The following is a 24,140-nucleotide window of genomic DNA, read 5'->3' on the forward strand; positions in this document are numbered from 1 at the left end:
TCCCTCACAATACCTGGCGGCCGACCATTTTTACTGTCGATTTGGCTTGAAGTATGTGTCGGACATGATTCTGCTTAACATTTGGAGCCAACAAATTAGAGGAAAGTGCCAGGTGCTGAGCACAGGAAGCTGATCAGTTGAACAGGATGTGGAGGATTACACGTTTAGTCTTGTTGTGTCTGTCTTTAAATCAGACATCTCTTGGCTTGTTGGTTTACTTTAGTTTCCCCTACTTTTTCTTGGATCTCGTTTAAGCTTTATTATTTGCTCGCTGTTGTCTTTCCGTCAGGCTGTGGTGGGGAGAAATCCTCCCAATTAAATACAGATTTGGTGGTGTGCTATCACATCAGAGAAGGCCACACGCACTCTTGTCATCTGGGTGTGAGCTGTTTAGGCCACTGAGTTTAAATCACCTTCCTTAGCTAGTTGTGCTTGCAACACCACATGGTTTGTGTGTGTGTGTGTGTGTGTGTGTGTGTGTGTGTGTGTGTGTGTGTGTGTGTGTGTGTGTGTGTGTGTGTGTGTGTGTGTGTGTGTGTGTGTGTGTGTGTGTGTGCAAAGCTTTCTGGTAACACTTTACTTAAAACCTGATAATGATAATGCATTATGATGCGGTTATAATGTATTTTAGCACTTATCATAAGCATGTATGTGCCCCTCCCTCTAGTAAATCTAGATGCTGATCTTCTCTGGTTAAAGGTTAGTAGAGGTGTCTACATAACAGACCCTACACGACCCCTGACATTTGGGATTCAGGAAGAACATGACCTACAGGTCTCTTCCAGAATACCATTCTGTGACTCTTCTCATGTTCTGGAATACTGTCCCATAGGGAGGCAGTTACTTTTGACCTGAGCTATCTTTTAGACGACAAGGTACCATGTGTGGTGGCACTGTATAGAGGATGGTGTGTGAATGGTAGAAATGATGCCATTGACTATATATTCTGCATGTCTCTGAGGGACCTATTAATTTAGAAATGACTAGCAGTGATTCCCTAAGGCCCACCATCTTCAAAACAATAACTGATAACTGTTCGGATAATTTCTGACTTAACACTCCTTCTCCTTAACATCAGCTGCAGTAGCACTTCAATTGGGACAGATGTCACAGTTTAAGTTTGACAATGCTGCAGATGGAAAAGACCACTTTGTCTCCTGAGGGAGCCTGTCTTGGCCTTTTCCCTGCCCATTGTGTAAGATTTGTCTAATGAAGCCAGTCCCACTGTCGGAGTCTGACTCACACACAGTGCCGCTCTGAGCACTAATGCAATAAACCTTTGTGTAGGAAGAGCGGTCACGTGGCATTACTGGGTCTTATTCACCAAGCTCTCAGCAACAACTCTCAACGTAGGCCAAAGGCACAAGCAGTTTTCTCCCTTTCTCCCTTTCTTTTATATCTTCGAAAAAGGTTCTCTTTAAAAAATGTACTGCTGTGTACCCCCACAACCATATTTTTTCATGCGTTCTTTTTATCTGGATATTTATGTATTTGTCTAGGGCCCCAGCAGGTACATTTGCATTCAACTTTTATCCCACTTCTTTCTGTCTGTCTGCGTCCGTTTTTGACTTGCTGTTCTTTACTGACTGTGCCTCCAGGCTTAAGTTCCCCTTGTTTGTTTCATCCTCATCGTTTACATATCAATTTGTTCTCTTGAACATCACTTTTATCCTGAAGTTTTCACAATATCAATACTGACCTCTGTTTGTCTTTTTCGAAGAGAAGGAAACATTCCTAGGCTATGTACTGATGCCTACTGACAATGTTTTCTCTGCATTCAGTGCTTCACTCACTCTCAAAGACAATTAATGATGTCTTTGTATACAGCAAATAATATCTAGGGTACCTCCCTGTTTATCTACACTCTTGATGACTGAAATGTATTGTATCACCGTGAAAATACTGTTTGGATAAACTCACCGACTCATTGTTATAGATGAAACAGTTTCTCTGTAGAACTATAGAAATATTTGGACATGAGTGGCCCCATTCCCCCCATCGAAATCAACGATGACAGAGATATTTAGGTTGATAAAAATGTGATGTAGAATATCTGCTGATGTCAAAAGCCATTATTGTTGCTCTAGTTTGGAGGCAGCAATTAATTGAATGTGGTACAATGGCAGTTTGCCCCAGCTGGTTGTACACAAAAGTAATTGTATGTCCTGGTTAACTCTAGTCTAAGTATCGTAACTATCAAATGTTTATGGTCAGTGCTAATCTAAATGGCTAACTTCTGGCTAATGCAATGTAATTGGACATCACATCGAAACAGAAGAAGAAATTATTGCTGTTAATGGTCCTCAGTGTGCGTGTAATCGAATTCAGCTGTGGATCAATGCAGCTGAGCCTAAAACCTCCTTCGGCATATATGTGTCATCAAGTTGAATTGAATGCACAAGCTCAGACTTGCTTCAGTCTGTCGCCACATAATGGAATCACAATGGTGACCAAGCCAGAGGGGCTTGAGTGGGGATTGCAGTGGACTGCAAGGATTAAGAGGTATACGTTTCTCTTAGGGCTCAGACATACCTATAACGTTTGCTGGCCGAGAGTACAATAGCACCTCAACTTGAGTGCGCACTGAATTTACATGTAGAATCACGTGACAAATGTTGTGTACAGAAGGTGGTCCATAAAACAAAGTGTGCTGAATGATCGGCAGATGAACGCTAGATCCACATTCGGTGCGATGTGTGCCCTGTCTGGGACAAACTGAACGACACCAGGCCTTGATAGCAACACAATTCAGTTGTGAAATTATTATTGAAGCAGAATGCAAAGTAACACGATAAATCCTACCAGATAAAGTGTTGATGTACAGATATGGGGACAGACACAAGTGGAGTTGTATGGTGATTGTGCAGAGACGTGGGTTGAGACTGCACCAAGGTGAAACTGCTCAATAAAATGCCATACTACCTCAATCAGGACACATACTAAAACCAACTATTTGGTAAACAAATAAGAATCCAGATGGGAAATGACAGATTCTCAATGGCATGCAGATAGACTAAAACAGGATTTTCAGGCATTCATCTGACAGAAAATGCTGGTTGGTCAACGGATGATTCCTCAATGTAGGCATTGAAATCTGACTATGAAAAAGTGTAAACATTGAGTAATGACTGTCTGTGTAGACTAGGTGATATTTTGTCTACAAAACAACACCTAAAGCGTGCGTGTGTGTGTGCGTGCGTGCGTGCGTGCGTTTGTGTGTGTGTGTGTGTGTTACACACATAATGATCACATTTAACCACCTGGTGTTGATCTAAATGACATAGTTAGCAAAGTGTTCACACTAAAGTATTGCCAGGAAGAGAAACAGCTGAAGCAAAATGCCAAACCAAAAGTAACTTAAAGTCCATCTGAATGCCCGACAAGATCTAACGCTTGAAGAAAACGTTATCCAATAGCATACATCTACAAAGAAAGCTGAGGTAGTTTAACCTGTAGAGCATTTTCAGAGGGTCAGCATTTCTACCTACCTGGAACAGATTCTTATGTATTCTAGCTATCCTTTATTAATCTGGTCCCCATTGACAAAATAGACATACATCTGTTTTACATGATTCGGGATTATGTTGTTGCCACTTATGTTCCGTTCAACTGAAGCACCTCTCCTGAAATGACCCCTTTCTTCAGCCTCAAAATAAAGCAAGTGAGGAGGGACACCAGAGACACCCTTCTTCAGTTTTCTTAACAACCTCACCGTCAGGCTCAGGCATGGAATCGAAAAACCCTGCTATTATCATTTGGAAAGCCTGATCTCTTTGACCGTGCTCTCTCCCTACCTGGGCCATTCCTCTGCCACTGATTACAGTCCTCAAGGGATTCTCATTAAGTCTTTGCTCCAATTAAGCTGCACTCATTTGCCGCTTCGTAATCCCTCCACGACTCCAGTCTTCCAAATCCTTCAACGGCGGATTATTCCAATCTGTGGGTGGGCTGCCGTCAGAAAACGGCAACTTTCGCGAGCATTTATAAGGCATTGAACATTTGTTGGTTCGTCAACGCCCACTGACTGTACTTGTTGGATGGGAAGTCTGTTTTCATTTGAAATAAAATAAGATTTGTTTGTTTGTTTTTCGAGAACATTGTTGGTGCTCAGGTGAACTAAGCTATAAAAAGGCTCATATTTTGACATGCTGAAAACAACCGGGGGAAAACACTTCACACTCATGCTCTGAAATACCGGGAACTGTATAATTGTGTTGTGCAGACAGGCCTTTGCCTCTTTTGTCTAATCATTTGCGTCAGGATATTGTAGGCTTATGTCCCAGTCAAATGCCTTTCTGCTTCATCAAGCTCAGTTTAAAAAGTTCTACTAGAACTTCAACGTGTTCATTTTGGAGATTTGTTCTGCTGACCAATTCGGAGATTACAAGGAAAGGCTTTCCGCTCTAAAGCCACCACAAAGTTGAGTTCCTACACTGCTATCATAGATTGCCACATTGGACACTTACTGTAGGATTTCCTGGATGACCAACAGCCATCCACTTTCAACCTGCACAAGGAGAGACTTCATTTCTGTATCTTTAATACCAGTATACAGATCGATGTGTGCAAATCAGTAACAGAACTAAATATGACAAAGACACTGTTGAGAGAAGACCTAGCAAGTAATTATGGTGGTGTTGAGCAGCTCTAGTTAAGATAGATCAGGTGGCTTACAACACAGGTGAAGGAGAAGACTGGATCCAGAGATATATTTACGAATTATAAACTGTGTGGTTTGAGCCTTGAATGCTGATTGTCTGACAGTCATGGTAAATCAGACCATATACCACGGTTATGACAAAACCTTTCTTTTTGAAGGTTTACTTACATTGGTAATCAGTTTATAATAGCAATAGGTCACCTCTGGGGTTTGTGGTATATGTCCAATATACCACAGGTAAGGGCTGTATCCAGGCACTCCGTGTTGCGTCATACATACGACCAGCCCTTACCCGTGGTATATTGGCCATATACCATAACCCCTCATGTCTTCTAGCTTAAATATACAGACGCAGAACAATTATGAAAAATAGTTGGCAAAATACTTAACTTGGTTGAAAAACAATAAGTTTACTTGGCCAATAAAAAATGTTATCTAGACTATGCATAAACATTTGTTCTTCACATTAGAAAACATTATGTTTTATGGGACTAGCGATAGCATAGTTAGGTTAGCAAACATTAGCAGCAAGCTTTGCTTTCCATTACTCAAAAGTAAATTGTGCCGATTTATTAGCACATTGAACCATGTTGCGCGCCGTAGTGTAAAAACTATGTGGGTTGTGCTGAAACAATGACATAATATCTGAATTCCTCCACCTTTATGCAGTTTCTCTATTGTTGAGAGCGTTATTAAGTGGATACCTAGATGACTTGATAGTAGGAAGTGTGATTTTCCTCAATCATATTAACATACAGTATCAGTTCTTGTCCTCTGGGAGCAAACCCATCTCACTCACTGACAAGGTGTTCAATTCATTTTATTACTTATCACATTTCTTATCTGTTCTCAGGTTTATCTACACCTAGGACTGATAAAAGCAACATCATTGATTTTCATTACTCTAAAATTACAGTGAATTTCATATGAATGTAATGCATGGTAGTTATGCTCACAATGTAAGTTGATGCCATCATACTATAACTGTCTTATTAAGTATTTCTCACTGAATGGTGGAATTCCTTTAACATGGCCCAGTTCCCTGGGTGGGCGGAGTTTAGCCATGTTAAAGGACCTCCACCATTGATTCAAGTAAACTGAGTCTCCTCCCCTTCGTTAGGAAGAGCTATAGCATCCTGGGTCGAGTAAAATAAAATGGATTGATATGAATAATCATGTATGTTAATGAATGCATCCTTTCCCCTCCTATGACACTTACATTAGTAGCCAAAACATACAGTTAGGAGTTAAATCAGGATCTTCTTTCATTAAACCCTTTCCTTGGCCAGTTGGTCGGTCAAGAAATTAGGATTTAATGAAGCATCCCTCGGCTGCCGTTTTTGGCAGAAAAATAATCAAGCTGCTTAAGCGTTTAAGGAAGATGCATATGTCAGAGGTCTTTTCCTTCTTCGACTTAGTGGCCTTCCTCTGTCTTCCTTGGGCTGACAGTCTTCAAGGATGTTTATCTTGGTTGGTTGGGCGTGTTACTGCTTAGACTTGTGCTATCACCGGAAAACTTCCACTGTATCTCTGCTTAAATTTGGTCTCTTTTTTTTATTGCAGACATCGGAATCTTGGAATAAGTGACCTGTGAATTCCGTTGGCACTGGGGATTTTTAAGGACTGCTCAACTACTCTTCAGTCACACTGTATGGACATCTACTATCAGAGGCCTTGCCAGGTAAGGAAATAATGTTTTTCTTTAAAAAAATTAATAAAATCTACTCATATTTACTGTAAATTTTCCAACACATGTTATTTGTTGATGGGTCAAAAAACAAAACTTATTATATGTGGGGCATTACATGGGTAATATGGTTATGGGCAGCAGGTAGCCTAGAGGCTAAGAGAGGTGAGGCAGCAACCAGAGGGTTGCCAGTTAGAATCCCGGGAGGTGAGCTGGCAACCGGAGGGTTGCTGGTATCAAATCCTAAAAAACAATGTGTATATATGTCTGTGTATATATGTGTGTCTTTCAGACGGGTTGTGTTAAAAGTAGAAGTCAAATTTCAATTGAACCTTTTGTACAATTGACCATTGAAGTAATGTTAATGGTTCTGGTTAACTTGGACTGACTGACTAGTTAGAACTGGAATAGATACAGTACATGGTTCACCACCAGCTTCTTTAGAAAATTTAGTTTACTTCATTTGATCTTTGACCTTATCCTCTTTACCACTCCTTTGAGGCCATTTTCCTCCCAAAGGGCATACAGTACATGACATACGATTACACGGAGGTGTCAAACGCGTCAAGTCAACATGCTTAAATGCTCAGTTTCAAATGCTAACCCTGTGTTGCATGTGCCTGGCACAACAGAATTCCAAACAGAGTTCTGAGTTCTCTGGAGTTTTCCGCCCAAGAAAATGTTGTTCTTTGAAACCCTTAATCGCCGTGAGGCATAACACAATTAGACTTATTTTCTTCTCTCTCTTTCTGCCCATCTGATTTCTACTCTCTCCACTTCCATCCGTTTTAAGTCTAGTATTGTCATAATGTAGCAGTAGAACCCTGAGAGCTCTCTCAGATCACTCTTACAGCTTATCAGTGGAGTGGTCCCACTTGAAATTGTGTCCCCCTAATTTAGTTGCACTACATTCTTACTCAGGGCTACATTTCAATTGGAAGAGAATGTGCATGTGTTAAAGTTGTTGTCTGTGTTTTTGTTAAAATACGGAGCTAAAGTGTTGCTATGGCAGATTCTGTTGAAGATAGCAAGTATTGAACAATATTGGACTATGGCTATGCTTTATTGGAACCAATATAAAGGCTGGATTAAGCCATTAAGGCCACATCTGCCATCTTAATGTATTTTTTATTTGGTGAACTCGGCCGCATATTGCTCTGACGTTTTAATTAAGTAAGGGCTATAAAAATGATTACTACTACCGGGTTGCAGAGAACCAGTGCTCATAACACTGTGGAGAATGGAGAATGGGGAACCAGTGGTCCAAAATGACGCCCCCATGCCAAGTCTATTTCCTACCACAGAGAATTGAGATGACCTCTTTTTGTACATTCAGTGGCATGATTATCTGTGTGGTCTCATGAAATGCACTTCCCATGTCCCAGGGCTTTTTCAGTGGTTGAATATGGCATTTTAAAAACACTGGCATAGTGATCTATTCAAGGATTTGCTTCTGAGCCTATTACATCAATGCTTTTAAATCTATTTAGCAGTGTGTTTTTTTTTCGTCTTCTTTTTACGTTAAATCCCTCTTGAGATTTTCCTTTTTTTTTTATATAATGTTGCCTCTAGCATAAACAGTGCAACTGAAAATAGAAGTCAGTGGCTTTCAGATTAATTTGACACACAGAATCCAAACTTGAAACACAGGAGGCAAAACACTGTAAATAGGAATGGTAGATATGTATATTGAAGCAGGGGAAATCAATTTAGCATATTAGGCTACATGCATTATGATATGCATTTAGAGGTGAAGGACTGACAGAACTGAACATCTTTTTGTTTATACTGAGTGAAATTAAATACTGTACATATATGGTTTCAGAGTGGGAGGTAAAACGATGAAACAGTATGGAAACGGCATGCCTTCTGGGGGCATTCACAGGATATTTAAATCCTATCACAAAGTCTTGCCTAAAGAGTTACTACTGGGACTTGAGACCACGCAAATGTTTCTTTACATTAACCAGGTTTCCTTCCAACCGTTTCATGCAGATGAATTACCTGATGCATGGAAAAAAGTCACGACCGGGCTGATGGAAACAGGACATGCCGGTACAATTTTATAAATATCGACAGTAAGGTTGAGCAGTATCCAGATATCGTCATTCCGTCATTTGCTCATCCCGGGATTTAGGGTGTTACCAGCTTAGTATACAAGGGGGCGTCCCCAAAAAATGCTAAAAAGCCCAAAAAATTTGCACAAGAAATATTGAATTTCCATGGAGGTTGCTAGATAAATATGCTAATGAGCACGAAGTGAATGTAAGCAAATTGCAAAAACAGGCAATCAAGCTCATAAAGTTATATATACAATACCGTTCAAATTGATCAGAAATACAATGTAGACATTTGTTAATGTTGTAAATGACTATTGTAGCTGGAAATATGTACATAGGCGTACAAAGGCCCATTATCAGCAACCATCACTCCTGTGTTACAATGGCACGTTGTGTTAGCTAATCCAAGTTTATAATTTTAAAAGGCTAATTGGTCATTAGAAAACCCTTTTGCAAGTATGTTAACACAGCTGAAAACTGTCGTTCTGCTTAAAGAAGCAATACAACTGTCCTTCTTTAGACTAGTTGACTATCTGGACCATCAGCATTTGTGGGTTCGATTACAGGCTCAAAATGCCCAGAAACAAAGTACGTTCTTCTGAAACTCATCAGCCTACTCTTGTTCTGAGATATGAAGACTATTCCATGTGAGAAATTGCCCCGGTGCACAACTGAGCAAGAGGAGAAGTACATTAGAGTGTCTAGTTTGAGAAACAGACGCCTCACAAATCCTAAACTGGCAGCTTCATTGAAGAGTACCCGCAAAACACCAGTCTCAATGTCAACAGTGAAGAGGCGACTCCGGGATGCTGGCCTTCTAGGCAGAGTTGCAAAGAAAAAGCCATATCTCAGACTGGCCAATAAAAATAAAAGATGAAGATGTGCAAAAGAACACAGACACTGGACAGAGGAACTCTGCCTAGAAGGCCTGTCACGACATCCGCCGAAGTCGGCTCCTCTCCTTGTTCGGGCGGCGTTCGGCGTCACCGGCTTTATAGCCATCGCTGCTCCATTTTTCATAGATCCATTTGTCTTGTCTTGTTTCCATACACACCTGGTTTTCATTTTCCCAATCAATCTACTTGTATTTAACCCTCTGGTTCCCATCATGTTTTGTGTGTAATTGTTTCATGTTATGTGGTGTTAGTTTACGCGCTTTACTTTTATGTTTCGTTTTTTGAGGGCGTTTGATTTATGTAGTGCTCTCGTTTTTGGAACTATAATGAAAGTGTGCCTGTTCCTTATACTCTGCTCTCCTGCTCCTGACTTCGCCTTCAATACACCGTTGACAAGGCCAGCATCCCGGAGTCGCCTCTTCACTGTTGACGTTGAGACTGGTATTTCAATATAAAACGCAACCTCTGTCTATACACAGCTGGACTCACCTGCTCCTGCTTTCTACCGTTGTGCTATTTACAAACAAACACATGACTGGCTCAACTGTTCTGGGGAACTATGGAAAGCTTCATAATGTAAAATAACGTGACAGGTGAAATGAAGAACGTGATCTGCTTTATCTCCTAACGTATCGCACAAGTTGACTGCAGGTTTTTACTTAAAAAGTAGACACAAACATTAAAATGTATTGAAAAAGAAAAATAAATAGTTTAAACGGTATTGACAGTATGGAAAAACCATCCTGTGGCTTTTTCCAAATACCTCGGTGTACGGTATATACGGTTTACCGCCCCAGCCTAGTCGACAGAGAATTTGCTCGTTTGGCATGGTGGGATATGTGTCGGTAAAATGAATAACGGACGGTGGAAACGCCTTTATGTGAAAACATTGATATAATAACCATCATATCGAAGTAAACCTGGAGTCACACGCTGATACTGTATGTTGTGTGATCCTCCAACTCGGGAAAACATGCAGTTTATTAGGCTACAGATGAAAAAAGTGATGATTAACTTCACTGGCTGGTGAAAGTACACAGTGATGAAGTTCCTTTCCAATAAATGTCCAGGTTCTTATTCCGGTGACATGATGATCGATGCTTGGCTGTTTGACAAATAAAAATAATCGTACTTTTTCGTCCATAATAATTTCAACATGTAGTTAGCACTGTATCTTCCAGCTGTTGGCTATACTGTACCACATGTACCAAGACCAGAGTCGGAACATTTGCTATACACTGAGCGTACAAAACATTGTTCTTTCCATGACATAGACTGACCAGGTGAATCCAGGTGAAAGCAATGATCCCTTATTGATGTCACTTGTTAAATCCACTTCAATCAGGGTAGATGAAGGGGAGGAGACGGGTTAAAAAATGATCTTTAAGCCTTGAGAGAAGTGAGACATGGATTGTGTATGTGTGCCACTGAGGGTGAATGGGAAAGACAAAATATTTAAGTACATTTGAACGGGGTATGATAGTAGGTGCCAGGTGCACTGGTTTGTGTCAAGAACTGTAACTAATATTAGGAAGGTGTTCCTAGTGTTTTGTACACTCGGTGAGTTGAAAATGCAATGAAAATGTTTTATTCTGTAAAGTTATTTTTATGTCCACTGTATCAGCACGCACAGCCTTTTATCCAAAATAAGTCTGTTTAAAGGAAAAATTCACAGATTTTAGAATATTGTAATGAAAATCTGTTGCCAATTGGATGGAAACCGAGCTAATGACGGCTTGATGTCATATCCTCACCTTGACAAGCTCACTCTATGGTCTTTGCTTATTTGACAATGACATTCACAAGATACTGTCAATCTCTTTTTGACAAACTGTTCTACATGTTACAGTTTGCAGTAAAGAAAAAAACAGCATTATTTCAGCATGTGGATCACTTCAGTTTATGAGCAGGCTACATTAGAAAAGTTGTAAAAGATATTCAGATCTGAAAGGCGTGTATTGCACTTATGTCAATAGGTGGTTTCTCCTTGGCAGAAGAAGGTACAGCAGTGGGGGGAAACTGTCTGAACATGACTGATCTCCGGGTTAAGCTGTCGGCTCTGTCTGATGTTTTGAACCCAGCAGAGAGCTGCTTTCTAGCCTGGACAGCTGCTTTCAGGACCCTGGACAGCTCCCGTGTCTTGCCCTACTGAGAAACTGTCCACAGGCTCAGCGCTGAAACATTTTCTGTGAGCTGATCTTGTTCTAATCACCACAGCCTTCATTCTAAAGGCATTACAGCCCTACTCTCAACAGCATATTCCCTGGTGTTATTGTCTTCCTATTGGATTCTGTTTTAGCACCGTCTTCAGAAGTTTACAATGTTCTTAATGCACACAAGTAACTTCACGCCGACATTTTGCTTCTGTCCAGTGAAATGCTGTAGCAGATATTTGCATATGCTGCAGTTTTATAGACCAATGCACAATGTTAGCAAATACATCCACAGCTGCAGAACTTTCCGTTTGAAGGAACAGCTGAATTGCTTGGCATACATCAAGCATAGATGTCAACTGTAAGTGTCTCATTGTTTGGGAAAGAGGCACTTGCACATTGTTTATGGAACTGGCTCACCTTGCATATGGCCCAAGGGGGAGTCCCACATACCAGGTAAACAGCCATGGAAATAGAATGAACAATATGGATAGCACTACATTAGTTGAGTGAGTGTATAGGGAAGTCTACAATCTCTTTTCTTCTGCACAGGTCTCTTATGCTTTTATGTCGCAGTGCAATATGCAGGAGGATATACAAGTCTAACCATATGAGGCCCATTATTTGACCAACCAAGGTTATTTTTGTAGATGTCTGGTACTTTTCTACGTGGACTGTTGAGTCGTGCTGTTCATTGTGCTCGGCTGTTTTGTGTCAAGCTCTCAAAGTCCTTGCAGCAATGTGAAACAAGGTGAAACTTAACTATTTTGTTAAGAGGTACAGGAACTGCAGAAATGGAGGTTTGTTAGCCTAGCAGTCTGTTCCCCATTTGAGAGCTATGTCAAAGGAAGTTCCAGCGTGGATTCAAGGAAGAAGAATGGACTTAGAGCTGAATCATAAAAACATTCAGCTCCGCTTTTTTTAAATTAATTTTTAAGACTGAAATACCAGATAGGTGAATATCTTGAAACATCTTTGGGTTGACTTTAGAATTTCGAGCAGTTACTCTCTTAGATATCCTTTAGATTGTGCGCATCGTTGGATAACAACAGGTTGACAGACAGAGGTACGAGCTAAGTGCTTTTCCACATGTTCCTTTGCAATCATTTGCTATTCACATTTACAAGACTGCATTCATTTCCGTGAGTTCAACTCGTGTCCTTTGCCTTTATTAGTAACAAAGAAACTACCGATATAGACATCGGGACAATTTCTCAAGAAGCGAACACATTCATTTGGCATGCTGTTGCATGAACAGTCACAAATATTATATTAGGACCACAGTGAACTCTGTTTGACTGTGAGCTAATGTCTTTAAGACCCAACCCTCACAGGTTGTCACATGTAGCATTGCAACATGACTTCCTTTGCCTCTAAGTAGACCCTTGGTATGTGTGTGTGTGTGTGTGTGTATTTGTTGTGACATCATGAGAAGGATGACTCGCGACAACATCTCCCGTTAGCACAGAAGACATTCATGTGATTACACTTCTCCTCACTACCTCAATGTTTAACAGAGGCACAAAATGGCGGAAGCCATTACCCATCATGCTGTGCTGTTTCTCACCCCCGGGCTCTCCTTGCTCTTCCCCCATCTCATCCTTATTTTAATTCTCAAACGAGCCGTGTTTTTTTCTTGACAAGGGTGAATCAAGCACATCATAATTGTTTCTCTTCCTCCTGCCTTTGTCTCTCTTTCTCTGTGCTCTTAAACTCCCCTTGTTTCCATTAGCAGCTACACAGTGTATTATGGTCGCTATTATCTCACGCTGGGTGTGATTGGGGATGGAGTTGTGCAAAGCGAAGCACTTCTCCCTTGTCCATGCCCATTGCAATAAGTAGAACCATGGCCATTTTCCCTCAAAACTAATAAAACCTGCTGTCAGCTCCTTACACTGTAAATACTATCCCTTTCTTCTTTGTCATTACGTTGTGCCTTGTGGAGGTGCTGTTGTTGTAGGTGGACAAATGGTGTATGATACCCAGAGGGAGTGGTTGTACATGCCTGTTCTGTCAGGAAAATGATGGTAGCATTCTGTATGAGGGAAGATGCCTCATGTATTCTACCTCGGAACAGCCTCAATTTGTTGGGGCATGAACTCTCCAAGGTGTTGACAGCGTTCCACAGGGATGATGGCCCATGTTGACGCCAATGCTTCCCACAGTTGTGTCAAGTTGGCTGGACATCCTTTGGGTGGTGGACCATTCTTGATGCACACGGGAAATGGTTGAGCGTGAAAGACCTAGCAGCGTTGCAGTTCTTGACACACTCAAACCGTTGCTGCTGGCACCTACTACCATACCAACTTCAAAGGCACTGAATCTTTTGTCTTTCCCATTCATCCTATGAATGGCACACATACAGGGAAAGGGGAAAGGGGGATACCTAGTCAGTTGTACAACTGAATGCCTTCAACTGAAATGTGTCTTCTGCATTTAACCCAACCCCTCTGAATCAGAGATGTGTGTGGGGCTACCTTAATCGACATCCACGGCGCCCGGGGAACAATGGGTTAACTGCCTTGCTCAGGGGCAGAACAACAGATTTTTACCTTGTCAGCTCGGGGATTCAATCCAGCAACCTTCCGGTTACTGGCCCAACGCGCTAACTACTAGGCTACCTGCCGCCCTCACAATCCATGTCTCAATTGTCTCATGGCTTAAAAATCCTTCTTTAACCTGTCTCCTCCCCTTCATCTGCACTGATTGAAGTGGATTCAACAGGTGACATCAATAAGGGATCATAGCTTTCACCTGGATTCACCTGGTCCTATGTGACCTATGTCATGGAAAGGACAGCTGTTGCTAATGTTTTGTGCACTCAGTAGTTACCCAATCAAAGCTAAGAATAAGAGATGGATCGCTATTGAGAGATCTTCTGTAATTCAATGTACATATTGGGGATAGTCTTTAGGTAGCCATTAGTCATGGTATGACATTAGAACAGTGAAATAATAGAGTCCACAAACACAATGCATTTACCACTATTTCACGTTGTTTAGCTCTATGAATCGTATGATGAAGTGCATCGTATAAAAACAAATTGAATTCTCTGCTATAGCAAGCTCCTGATCTCGCAGGTTAATGGAAGCACTGCTGTAGACATGCAGAGAGGAAACACGGGAATCACCCACAAGTAATGAAACGCCATTCAATTTCTTCTCATTGTGACTCTTTTGAATGTCCCTTTAGCGAAAGCTTATATCTTATACCGACTGCTCAATAACTTAATTCTGCTCTTATCTCAGGTGGGACGGTAAGATTTAGAGTGGGGAGGGGAGTATCTCCCCCCCCTCTCTCTATCTCTCCCTCTCTCTGTCTCTTTCTCCCCCTCCCTCTCCACCCTCCCTCTCTCGCGCTCTCTCTCTCTCCCTCGCTCCCTCTACCTCTCTCCCCCCTACCTCTCGGGAGAGATACGTCTTGTGGTGGGATTGTAAAGAAATATGGAGGACAGCTATCAATGATTTCTTTGCGAGATTACAATAGAGACAGACGTTAATAACAGGACCCAGCATGTGACATTGGAGGGTTTATTGATAGGGCCACAAAAGGCATTGAAAACACAAGGCGGGGGTGACAAATTGTTGCACGGCTAGCGTATAAACTCACAGGAAGCTTATAAATGGCAGCGACGTGTCTATTGGTGCATCGATATTTTACAAACAAAAGTTATTTCATCACAAATGTTTTTTCACCTTTTTTTTCTATTATGTGAAAATTGTTAAATAGAAAAGGCCTGCACATCCTTGTTCTGCACATTTTTACCCAGTCGATATTATCATAGAAACAGGTATGATATGTTATGTTCAGTTCTCATCATTGTTATTTCTTTCCAAGACATCTCTCCCTTTTATGCATGGAATGTTGTGGACAGTATCATCTAATTAACTAAGAAGATGAATGGGGGATAGCAATGTTGTTCACTCCATCTTTGCAACAAAGGACCTAAATACAATTCTGATTGCTTTGAATAAAGGGACAAAGTGCAAGTAGTGAGTGGGTGGGTGTTGATGATTAGGATAAGGCACTGTTAATGCCCTGCAGATGTAGCTACACAATATGCATAATGGCCCTATTCTAGAAGTAATGTTTTAGCTACGCAATATGCATAATGGCCCTATTCTAGAAGTAATGTTTTAGCTACACACTATGCATAATGGCCCTATTCTATAAGTAATGTTTTAGCTACACAATATGCATAATGCCCTATTCTATAAGTAATGTTTTAGCTACACACTATGCATAATGGCCCTATTCTATAAGTAATGTTTTAGCTACACAATATGCATAATGGCCCTATTCGAGAAGTAATGTTTTAGCGACGCAATATGCATAATGGCCCTATTCGAGAAGTAATGTTTTAGCCACACAATATGTACAATGTCCCAGTTGTTGTAGCAGTATTAGTAGTAGATTTGGTACCTCTTTACAACAGTAAAAAAATTCCAATGGAAACCTATTATAATAGACCTCAATTCCACATAGAGGAAATATCTCAACTGCTTTCATCATTTCCACTACACAGGAATTTTCCTAGAAAAGTGAAAGTGAAGTACCCTAATGATATAACTCCAAGTGATTTAAGTTTTTCCGAAAAAACTTGCAGACATTAGATATTTGTGCTCAGATTTCACTCTGCTGTTTTTTTCCATTTTAAGTTTTCTCTGCCCGTTTATGGCTGTATTTATTCCCCTCATTTGCTGTGTATTTATAGATCGGAAGAAATGCATGAAATTCTGTTATTTTGTACTACAGATGGCTGAGAAATGTAAATGTAACTACATTTCTAAAACCGGGCCAACTTCCATCTGATTGATGTGCTGTGCACTTCATTACAGTTGCGCTTGGCATTTGTTCTCTCCTGGATTGGCCCGCTTGTTTGTTGTCATACAATATTCAAGCCACTGTTTTGGTTATTTGCATATTTACATTAATGTTTGCAGAAAGCTAACATGTGTTTGCTTTCTTGTTGGGTTTGTACTCTATAGGGTTAGAGAGCAGCATTATATACTGTAGAACAGGCAGACTACAATAGGAACATGAACTGGAAATTCCTCCTGCATTAACTATACAGTAGGGCTGCAGTATATCAAAATGAGATGTCACGACATGATATGTTTACTGACAATTCACTCCATCACAGGCCGGGATTCATTCTGTGGAGTGCTGTCGACCATGCGGTATTTAAAGGTAATTTCCGATAGAGCCGATCTCTGCAGTGTTTACTGTGAATGCAATCTCTGCAAACATTGCCTTTAAAAGCCGCCATGTCGACAAAAAGCGATCGGATTGAAACCCAGCCATAGTCATGTTACCAATTTTGTTTCCATTCATCTGTCAGCTCAAATTGTTTTGTTTTTTATCAACAAAAACAACCATGGTTGTTACAGAGTGAATGGTGTACAGTATCATTCAAATGGACAAAAAGCCATTATCACATGGAGCACCAATACCACTTGCTCTCAGTATGTCCTGTCCTTGGTGTGTTGACACCCACCGGCTTGTTAAAGGTCAGCACACAGCAAGAAAAGACACATTTTTCAATGGCTACAGGGTCGGGTTGATTTATTTGTCCTCTTCTTGGGGTGGACGAACATCGCTGTCTCACAAAAGGCAGAGGAACTGGTGGGGAGCTGTGCTCTAGACCACACTAGACCACACTAGACCACACTAGACTTCAAGGTCTCATACCTATTATATAACTCTTCTATTTCCAAGCAAAGATTATTTGATTCGCAGACATACAAATGTCAAGTATTTCTGCGTGAGCGGAGTTGTGGACACCCTGGGGGAGAGTCTCTCTCTCTCTCTGTCCCTCCCTTCCTCTCTCTATTCGTGCTTTAGCACACAGGACCTGTCCTCCGCATTCCGAAGCTGCCGTGGTAACGCAGCGTGGCAGTTGCTGAGGACGATGGCTGGGGGGCATATTATGATGAAATGATCCCCGCCATTGCCCCTCGTCCCCTAGAGGGGGGTGGATGGGGACAATGAGGGTGGGTGGAGGGGGGTACAGTCTCTATCAGGATGAGCAATGGTCAGGATCACATGAAGCTGTTAACCATTAACGTCCAGTGGTCTGCCTGCCCTCTGGGGAGGAGATTACAGTTACAATCTAAGACTTGTCGCTCTGAGATGGACAGGGTGACTATTTGACCCTTTGACAGAAGGGGGTTGGCTACCATCGTGACAGACTTCAAATCCACTATATGTGTTAGTATGATTTTGTGGGATGTTGGAGTGTGCTAGCTAATCAATTTACAATTAAAAAATATTTGTATGAGAAAAATGGTGGACTTACGGTACATGTCGAAAATATATAACTGTACTAAAATACATAACTATACTAAAATACATAACTATGCTAAAATATACACTACCGTTCAAAAGTTTGGGGTCACTTAGAAATGTCCATTCTTTTGTTTTAAAGAGAAGCATTTTTTTTGCTCGTTAAAATAACACCAAATTGATCAGCAATACAGTGTAGACATTATTAATGTTGTAAATGACTATTGTAGCTGGAAACGGCAGATTTTTTATGGAATATATACATAGGCCCATTATCAGCAACCACCACTCCTGTGTTCCAATGGCATTTTGTGTTAGCTAATCCAAGTTTATCACTTTAAAAGGCTAATTGATCATTAGAAAACCCTTTTCAATTATGTTAGCACAGCTGAACACTGTTGTTCTGATTAAAGAAGCAATAAAACTGGCCTTCTTTAGACTAGTTGACTATCTGGAGCATCAGCATTTGTGGGTTCGATTACAGGCTCAAAATGGCCAGAAACAAAGCACTTTCTTCTGAAACTCGTCAGTCTATTCTTGTTCTGAGATATGAAGGCTATTCCATGCGAGAAATTGCCAAGAAACTTAAGATCTCGTACAACGCTGTGTAATACTCCCTTCACAGAACAGCGCAAACTGCCTCTAACCAGAATATAAAGAGGAGTAGGAGGCCCCGGTGCACAATTGAGCAAGAGGACAAGTACATTAGAGTGTCTAGTTTGAGAATCAGATGCCTCACAAGTCCTCAACTGGCAGCTTCATTAAATAGCACCCGCAAAACACCAGTCTCAACGTCAACAGTGAAGAGGCGACTCCGGGATGCTGGCCTTCTTGGCAGAGTTCCTCTGTCCGGTGTCTGTGTTCTTTTGTCCATCTTAATCTTTTCTTTTTATTGGCCAGTCTGAGATATGGCTTTTTCTTTATAACACTGCCTAGAAGGCCAGCATCCCGGAGTCGCTTCTTCACTGTTGACGTTGAGACTAGTGTTTTGCCTTTTAAAATGATTAACTTGGATTAGCTAACACAACTTGCCATTGGAACACAGGAGTCATGGTTGCTGATAATGGGCCTCTGTACGCCTATGTAAATATTCCATAAAACAATCTGCTGTTTCCAGCTACAGTCATTAGTCATTTACAACATTAACAATGTCTACATTGTATTTCTGATCAATTTTATGTTATTTTAATGGACAAAAAAATGAACGGTAGTGTATAACTACACTAAACTACATAACTATACTAAAATACACAGCATACTAAAATACACAGCTATCCTAAAATACACAGCTATACTAAAATACATAACTATACTAAAATACATAACTATACTAAAATACATACAGCGTTGTATTTTAGTATAGTTATGTATTTTAGTATAGTTATGTATTTTAAATCCTTTTTAGACATCATATTGAAGTCCTGTGTGTTTAATCTCTTTTGGACCACATCCAGTGAACTCTGTATGTCATTAGTGTGTACAAATACCAGACACCAGGAATTTGAGTGTTAGAACATTTGTGTTAGCTTTCCATAGTCAACCTTTAGTAGCTGTGTTGTGTTGGGCTTTCTCCAAACCGGCAAATGTCTGATATCATCTGTTCAAGATATAGCTGGTAGGTAGTGAGCAAGCAAGAATAGAAATATTTGTCATAACATCGCCCTGAGCTTACCGTACAGTGCTTGTCAACATGAAAGACCTGAGAGAATACACAGGAGATAGATTGAACACATGTATAAATAGAGTGTAGTACGTGTGTAATGTGTGGGTGTGTGTGCACATACATTGTGCTTGCAGGCACACACACACACACAAGCTGTCAAGCTAATGAAACAGCGATAATCAAATATCATCACCAATCTATGTCATTTAGAAAACGATCAAGCAAAATGCTCTTTCGAGGGATTTATGTTTATTTTCCAAACCATTAAAACCACATAAGTCAGGATTGCACATTTATATAGATTCAAAACTGTGACTATAAAATTAATGGGCTGAACACCAATATTGACTAGAGAGAAAAGCAGTCTCTGTAATGCAACATGAATACCATTGAAGCAATAAAGCAACAAGCCTGAAGTAAACTATTCAAAGGAATGTCATTCCACCTATTCAATAAGGATGCACACAGGACTGAGTGAATTCAACCCAATCCAATATTAGATTGAGTTAGATTGGAAGATGATTTTCTTTCATCTGGAATCCTTGAAATAGAGGGTGGGGAGTCGTTATCAAGGTGATTATGAACATGACCGTGAAGGATAGTACTTCTCCATGTATATCTCATGAGAATACCACCTCAGACCTACATATTTCCATCAAAAGCCTGTCAAAACCCAAACACCTTTAAGTTGAGGACAGACATTCCGCTAGCGAAATACAAAACCTCAAAAATCCAATAATTTCAATTTCTCAAACATACGACTATTTTACACCATTTTGAAAGATACACTTCTCCTTAATCCAACCACATTGTCATATTTCAAAAAGGCTTTACAGTGAAAGCAAAACATTAGATTATGTTAGGAGAGTACATAGACCAAAATAACCACACAGCCATTTTCCAAGCAAGGATATATGTCCCAAAAATCCAAAACACAGCTAAATGAAGCACTAACCTTTGACGATCTTCATCAGATGACACTCCTAGGACATCATGTAACACAATACATGTATGTTTTGTTCGATCAAGTTCATATTTATATCCAAAAACAGCATTTTACATTGGCGCGTGATGTTCAGAAAATGTATTCCCACCAAAAACTTCCGGTGAATTTACAAAAATACTCATCATAAACGTTGACAAAATACATAACAATTACTTTAAGAATTATAGATACAATACTCCTTTATGCAACCGCTGTGTCAGATTTTAAAATAGCTTTACGGAGAAAGCACATTTTTCAATATTCTGAGTACATAGCTCACCATCACAGAAAGCTATACAGACACCCGCCAAGTTCGGGGCAACCTAAACTCAGAATTAGTATTATAAATATGCTCTTACCTTTGCTGATCTTCGTCAGAATGCACTCCCAGGACTGCTACTTCCACAAGAAATGTTGTTTTTGTTCAAAATAATCCATATTTATGTCCAAATACCTCCATTTTGTTCGTGCGTTCAGGTCACTATCCAAAGGCTAACGCGCGAGCGCAAATCGAGACACAGAAAGTCAAATGTTCCATTACCGTACTTAGAAGCATGTCAAACGCTGTTTAAAATCAATCTTTATGGTATTTTTAACATAAAATTGCGATAATATTCCAACTGGACAATAGCGTATTCATTCTAGGAGAAAAGGAAGGAACAGCGTGCTCGCGGGACCGCGCATATCCAATCTCTTTGTCCCCAGGCAGTCCACTCAGTGAATGAGCTCCTATACTCTGCCCAGTGACAGGAGAATGCTCAAACAACTTTCTGAAGGCTTTTGACAGCCAATGGAAGCCTTAGGAAGTGCAACGTGACCCCACAAATACTGTAGTTTCGAAAGGGACTAGAAAGAAGAACTACAATTCTCAGATCCTCCACTTCTTGGTGTAATTTTTCTCAGGTTTTTGCCTGCCATATGAGTTCTGTTATACTCACATACACCATTCAAACAGTTTTAGAAACTTCAGAGTGTTTTCTATCCAAATCTACTAATAATATGCATATTCTAGTTTCTGGGCAAGAGTAGTAAGCAGTTTAATTTGGGTACGTTTTTCATCCGGCCGTGAAAATACTGCCCCCTATCCTTAACAGGTTTTAATGGTCGGAAGTTGTGTGTAATTAAAAAGTGCATTAGACACAACAGGCTGCTTTCCCCATCTGTTAATCACACAAGGAGGAGCTTGTTAAATATGTGCTTTGGCAATATGTTGCCTTCAAATACATTCCACATCAATGAGGATGACTTAGTTGATGCACAGTTGCAACTGATTCATTGTCATTGGGTCTATCTGTTCGCCTAGGTAGAGCTATGATTTACTTAGAAGAGCATGGGATTGCAAGGGGAGTAACGTTTCCAAGTATTGCACCACCATTTATTTATTTTTCCAGACATTTGTTATTCTCCCCAATTAATTATGATATCCTCTAATGAACGCTGAGTTTGTTTTTGCCCTCGTTATTATTCTATGTGATAACAGGAACTTAAGTTTCCTCAGAGGATATTAACAGAGGACCACCGGTATTTTGTTCCATCATTTGGAAAGGCACAAAGCAGGCTGGCAAAGTGATCTCCTTTATTCCATTATAATGCTGTTACTGTTGTAATGCAGGCACCTTTCACACATAACATTAGTTTGTTCAAATCCATTTAACGTTCTACAAAGTCATGATACATTCCTAGTACGGCAAACATTGTATTCAAAATGCAATTTTCCAGATAACTGTTGTCTGTTATTGGTGAAATTCCAATACATGGTCAGTCTAAATCTTCTTTGAAGACGTTCCATTTTTGTTTTAATCAAAGCTTTTTTCAGACAGTAATTGGGTGATTGAGCAACAGTAGGCTACATTGACTTCCCAATCAATGGTACTTTTCCCCTAAATCTTTAAATATTCTAGTTATGTTCTCTCTTTTATTAACATCAAACAATGCGTACAAATAACATGGCGACCAGAACAATGTGTAACCGATGTGAAATGGCTAGTTAGTTAGCGGTGGTGGGCGCTAATAGCGTTTCAATCGGGTGACGTCACTCGCTCTGCAACCTGAAGTAGTTGTTCCCCTTGCTCTGCAAGGGCTGCGGCTTTTGTGGCGCGATGGGTAACGATGCTTCGTGGGGTGGCAGTTGTTGATGTGCGCAGAGGGTCCCATATACTCTGGTAAAGTTATGTTTTTGGCATTTTGTCTGTTGTTCCTGAAAAGTAATAGGGTACTAAATCAGCAATTGATTGGAATAAGCAGTAGAGCAAAAGTAGTTCAGTTTCCTATTTCATGTCAGTTAAAAAATATGGTGCAAGAGCTGTCAAAGTCAGCCACTCTGACAGAGAAGCATTGTCAACTGGGATAATATATTCTTGCTTTTGGAGATTTTCCAAGGCCATGTTGTGGGAGATGTGGCAGTTTTGTCATTGAAAGTACACAGTCTTCCTAGCAAGGGGGAAGGATCAATTTCCGTTGAATATAACAAGAATAGCACATCAGCCACTTTTTTACAAAGACTTCTCCATCCATGCAACACAGCATAGCCCTGTTCTAGCATCAAACCTTCAGGGAATTATTCTAAGTGTTGGGTCTGTGGTTATTAGGGTCAGAACACATTGGAGTGCTATGCATTTAAGCAGTGCTGCTTCTGCAATCCAACTCAATTGTACAGTATGTGCTGCTGCAGTTAAAGAAGCGTTCATTATCTTGTTCGAGTTGATGCCAATTGTCCTTATCTCTGTGAAGAACACGATGGCAGTGCATTCTGATTGCGGTGATTCACTCTTGAAAATTAGTGGCATTTCTCTTAATGCAAGACTTGCTTCCAGCAACAAAAGCATGTTTAGCCTTTTTTTGTCTGGCCAGCCCTTCATTTTAAGTGGCTTCGCCCACGCAGCCATCTTAAAGCAAAGGGATTGGACGGTTGTTGCCAAGCAAACGCAATGAGGCAAATCTATGGAGGGGGAGGTTCATGGAGGAGAAATCTGCTTGTGATGTCTTTACCAGCTGTGTACATTCGAACAAGAGAGACTGAATTGAGCTGGTTTGAAGATGCAGCGCAGCGAAACTTGAGCACATCAGCGGACTCCTTGACACATCTCATTATCTCAATAGCATAAATGCCAAGTTTGGGAGTGACTTGGCGGGGGCCAAACACCTCGCTGTGCAATTATCTCCTTATATGTTGTCATGCGCTCTTGTGGAAGGTAACCACACGGCAACCACTGTACAACAAACGGGGTTTGACAAACAAACATGCAACTGACACCTCCAGGCTCCTCCTCTATTTATCTTTCCATGCTGTTAACCTCTTTTCCTTTGTTGCTAACAAACTGGTTGGATGATTAGCTCCGTATAATATAGGCCTACAGTTTCCAGCGTTCATTGTTTCTCACCTCAGTTTTTCTTGTATGCCGTTCCTTACCCCGGTTATCTTCATTTCAATCACTTCTTACTCCCACAGAGTGTGACGTGCAGTCGTGCACTCTCGACTTACCGTATCAGACCCTGCTGTTACCCTCTGTGCCACTGCCGGAGCTGTGTAGGGCCTTTGAGGTTTGCCTAGATGGTAGACTTTTGGAGGAGCTAGTTCATGTCACCAACACCCCTGGCATCTTTCTCACTATGGTCTCGCAGGCTCATCTTTAGCCCCCCCACTTACACAAACTGCTTCTTTCCCCACGTTGAGACACATTTTGTGGACTGAAAGCCACCATATTTGGCAGAGTTCCAGCTCCACCGCAAAGGCAGGCCACGCTGGATGTCC

General features: G+C 40.7%; 1 protein-coding gene across 1 annotated transcript in view; it reads left to right on the forward strand.

Annotated features, from left to right (window-relative positions):
• LOC106604562 (leucine-rich repeat and immunoglobulin-like domain-containing nogo receptor-interacting protein 2) overlaps positions 1 to 24,140 on the forward strand; it is a 309,642-nt gene that overhangs the window by 91,793 nt on the left and 193,709 nt on the right. The window contains exon 3 of the mRNA XM_014199313.2: positions 6,224 to 6,341. The gene's annotated coding sequence lies outside the window, so the exon portion shown is untranslated. The remainder of the gene's footprint in view (positions 1 to 6,223; positions 6,342 to 24,140) is intronic.

The sequence above is a fragment of the Salmo salar genome, chromosome ssa05 (genome assembly GCF_905237065.1).
Source record: "Salmo salar chromosome ssa05, Ssal_v3.1, whole genome shotgun sequence".
NCBI lineage: Eukaryota > Metazoa > Chordata > Actinopteri > Salmoniformes > Salmonidae > Salmo > Salmo salar.